The sequence below is a fragment of the Dipodomys merriami genome, unplaced genomic scaffold (genome assembly GCF_024711535.1).
Source record: "Dipodomys merriami isolate MVZ:Mamm:240054 unplaced genomic scaffold, mDipMer1.0.p SCAF_36, whole genome shotgun sequence".
Taxonomy (NCBI): Eukaryota; Metazoa; Chordata; class Mammalia; order Rodentia; family Heteromyidae; genus Dipodomys; species Dipodomys merriami.
The window spans coordinates 6,702,763-6,706,749 of record NW_027205159.1 but is presented as its reverse complement, the minus strand read 5'-3'; the positions used below and the strand labels follow the sequence as shown (position 1 = coordinate 6,706,749).

At 46.5% G+C, this 3,987-nt stretch overlaps 1 pseudogene; it reads right to left on the bottom strand.

The window, feature by feature from the left end:
- Positions 1 to 432: 432 nt before the first annotated feature.
- Positions 433 to 682, bottom strand: LOC138804178 (NADH dehydrogenase [ubiquinone] 1 alpha subcomplex subunit 3 pseudogene; annotated as a pseudogene).
- Positions 683 to 3,987: the final 3,305 nt, after the last annotated feature.

Here is a 3,987-nt window from a genome sequence, read left to right as displayed (position 1 = left end):
AGAAGTGATATAGGGGATGAGATCGACTGGGATACGTTGTAAACATGCGTTGAAATGTCACAATAAAATTTTGTCCCCTGTGTAGCTAATGTATACTAATAAAAAAAATAATTTTTTTTGTCGGTCGTGGGGCTTGAACTCTGGGCCTGGGCACTGTCCCTCAGCTCTTCAGCTCAAGGCGAGCGCTCTACCACTTGAGCTACAGCGCCACTTCGAAACAATAAAAATGTTAAAAAGGGAAAAAATCCCTTTCTTCAATAATGAGGAGGAAAAATATTCAGGAATTATGCATTTAAGTATTTAATGATCTGAATGTGTTTTTCAAAATAGCCATCTCACTGTGTTTTCTTTTCTTTTTTTTTGTGGTTTTCATACTTTTATTGAGGCCCCAGGGGAGAGGTTCACCTCCCTGTCAGCTGTCAGCAGAGGTATTCACAGATTCTTCAGCCATTCCAGGTTGGGGCCTCTGGGGTCCTGGGGGTGGCTGGGCACATCTGGCAGGTTCCCATTGTCTCGGAGGGGCCCTGGGTGGTTGTAGGGTGTGGCCGCATTGATCATGCCTGAGTACTTGGTGTGGGGGCTGAGTACAGGCATAAGGATGGCGAGGCCCCCAACGGCAAAGGACACGCACCAGCTCCTTGGCCCAGACATCCTCTAGGAAGGCGGTGATCCACGCACCCATCCTGGTCGCGGCAGACTGTGTTTTCAGAGGATACTCTTGAGCTTTCTATACCATGCCTTCTTTATGGTGATAAGCAGAAAGTAAATACATAGTTTTTCTCTCTGGCCACCCAGGCCTTCAACTCCTTTAATTAATCTGTTCAATGCTGGTTTTTTGTTTTGTTTTGTTTTTGGGTCCGGTCATGGGGCCTGAACTCTGGTCCTGGGCGCTGTCCCTCAGCTCTTCAGCTCAAGGCTAGCGCTCTACCACTTGAGCCACAGCGCCACTTCCGGGTTTTTTCTTTTTGCTTATGTGGTGCTTAGGAATTGAACCCAGGGCCTCAGGCATGCAAGGCAAGCGCTCTACCACTGAGCCACCTTCCCAGCCCTGTTCAATGCTGTTTTAAACTATCTCTAAGCTTTGTGTTGGGATATTTAGACTTCCTGGTGTACAAAAGAACAGTCCAAATGGCTTGATGCTGGATCATGGTTTTGAAGGTGCGTGTGTGTGTGTGTGCGCGTGCGTGTGCGCGCGCGCGCGCGCGCGTATGCGCCTGTACTGGGGCTTGAACTCAGTGCCTAGTGCCTAGCTAAGTGAAATGTTCCTTAGCTTTTTCACTCAAAGATAGCACTCTACCTCCTGAGCCACAGCTCCACTTCAGGCTTTTTGATGAATAATTGGAGGAAAGAGTCTCATGGACTTTCTAGCCTCAGCTAGCTTCATACTACTATCCTAAGATCTCAGACTCCTAAATAGCCAGGATTACAGTAGTGAGTCACCAGCACCCTGCTTCCATGTAGGTCTTTCTCTGTCTGTCTGTCTGTCTGTCTGTCTGTCTGTCTCTCTCTCTCTCTCTCTCTCCTCCCCCCTCTCTCTTCCCACCCCCCTCTGTCTGGCAGTTGTGGGGCTTGTACTCAGAGCCTGGGCACTGTCCCTAAACTCTTTTGCTCAAGGCTAGTGCTTTACCACTTTGAACCACAGCTCCACTTTCGGTTTTTAAGTGCTTACATTGGAGCTAAGAGTCTCATGGGGACTTTTCTGCCAGGTCTGGCTTTGAATCATGATCCTCAGATCTCAGCCTCCTGAGTGGGTAGGATTACAGGCATGAGCTACCAGTGCCTGGCCCATGTAGTTCTTAATATACACAGAAACTACAAGCCATAAGTCCTTCCTTCCTTCCTTCCTTCCTTCCTTCCTTCCTTCCTTCCTTCCTTCCTTCCTTCCTTCCTTCCTTCCTTCCTTCCTTCCTTCCTTCTTTCTCTTTCCTTCTTGCTGCATGTGTGTGTGTGTGTGTGTGTGTGTGTGTGTGTGTGTGTGTGTGTGTGTGTTCATTCTTCTAGTCAGGGCATCTTCTGGCATTTCCCTGGTGGGGGCAGACTTGTGGGTCTGGGGAAGAGTGTCGATGGAGGATAAAGTAAGGGAAGGAGAGGATCATTGCCTATTTTTTTTTGCTATTTTTTTCCAGTACAATGCTCTGACTAATAAATAGGCCACTAATAAAGATCCAGGCTGGGTCTCTCTTTTTGCAGAGGTTGAACCCACAACCCTCTTGGTTTCCACCAGCCTGTGGGCACGAAGCCTGCTTCCCAGAATAGATGGCTTCCGGCTTGCTGTGCTGCTCCTACTCCTGATGCCAGTGGCCATGAATAACCTCGCTTTTGTGTGTATTTATTTTATTTTGAATTTCTCCATCCCGGTTCTTTCCACCTACAAATCCCTCCCTCTGCTCGCCGGCCTCATGTGGTGATGTTTCTTGAAATGTTAGATTCTTTCTTCCTCTATCCCCCTGTAGTTCTGGAAGCATTTTGTTTCTGTTCTGCTTTGTGAAGCGGGTGCTGAGTCCAGATCCTTGGGGCTTTAAAGCTGAATTAATTATTAAACAGGAAGGGAGCAGCACTTTTAGCAGGCGCCAAGTAACTCTACTTAAACTGCAACCTGGCACTCTCTCCGACCCCTGTGCTGTGGTTTGCTCAAGGCAACTGGAGGTTTTTATTCTAGTTTTAATCAAGCATTTCTATAAGTTTTCAGGCAGTTAAGAGTTGGCAAGCAAATGGCTGGGAGCCTAGTCTTTACCATCTCCTGGCCATTTTTTCCCCCCAAAAAAAGTATTAAAAAAAATCAAGAATACTTTTCCAGTTCATAAATCAACCCGAAATTACCTGTTCCCAACTATGGGCCTTTCCTCAGAGCAAGGTGGGCTTTCATGATTTATATTCATCAGTTGCATGATTTATATTGATCAGTTCCATTTGTAGAGAAGAGTACATTTCAAATAAAATAATCAGAATGTTGACTTCATTGCTTTGTGATTGTTATAATCAATGCTTTAATTTAGGGGTGAAGTTGACTATATCAAACATTGTATTAAAAAAAAAGTAATGAGGCCATGCCACAGAATTTCTTAATTTCCTGAGTCTAGGCATTGATACTTTTCAGGAACTCACAATATAATGGAGTTAGTGGACCAACATGACTTGATGTGGGCAGGTCTCACAGAGACCATGCCCAGTGGTGTGAAGTAGTCTATATGTAAAGGTCCGGAAATATTTCAGGCTCTAGTGGCTCACACTTGTCATCCTAGGTACTCAGGAGGCTGAGATCTGAGGATTCAGATTCAAAACCAACCCAGGAAGGAAAGTCTAGGAGAGTCTTACCTCAAATTAACTAGCAAAAAGCTGGAAATGGGGGTGAGGCTAAAGTAGTAGAGTGCCAGACCTGAGGGAAAAGGCTATGGGGCAGAGCCCAGACCCTGAATTCTAATGACAATATTGGCACAAAATAAATGTACTGAAATAAACATACAAAAATAATAGCCTTCAATGGCATGAAGAAACATTCTGGAAGTTCTCCCCACCTCCCGCTCCCCCGTTCCCCCTCCCTCCCCCCCCCCCCCCCCCACACAATGCTGTCCATTTGCTTTCCACCATTTGGTCTTGCGAATTCCCAGTCTCAGCTGACTGGCTTTGCCCAGAAAGCTTGACAGGAAGTGCTCAGCTCCATTAAGTCTCTCCCTGTGGCTGAACAGTGATGCTGGCTGTTGGGGTGGGGAGGGAGGGAGGAAGAGCTATCTAGGTGCAGCTGGGTACGTGGGCAGGAGTGTGAAACAGCCTCAAGAAGAAAGAGAACAAAGATCTGGTTAAAAATTGAGACTCATGCATATCAATTTAGAACAGGAGGAGAGAAAGCCCAACACACACACATCTCTCTTGCACCCTCCCTATCTGCCTGTGACAAAGTGTGTATGTGAGCACGCCTCCTAACAGAACCCAGTGCAGTGATATCACCTCTACAATGTGCCTGGAAACATGGCACCATACCCTGACTCA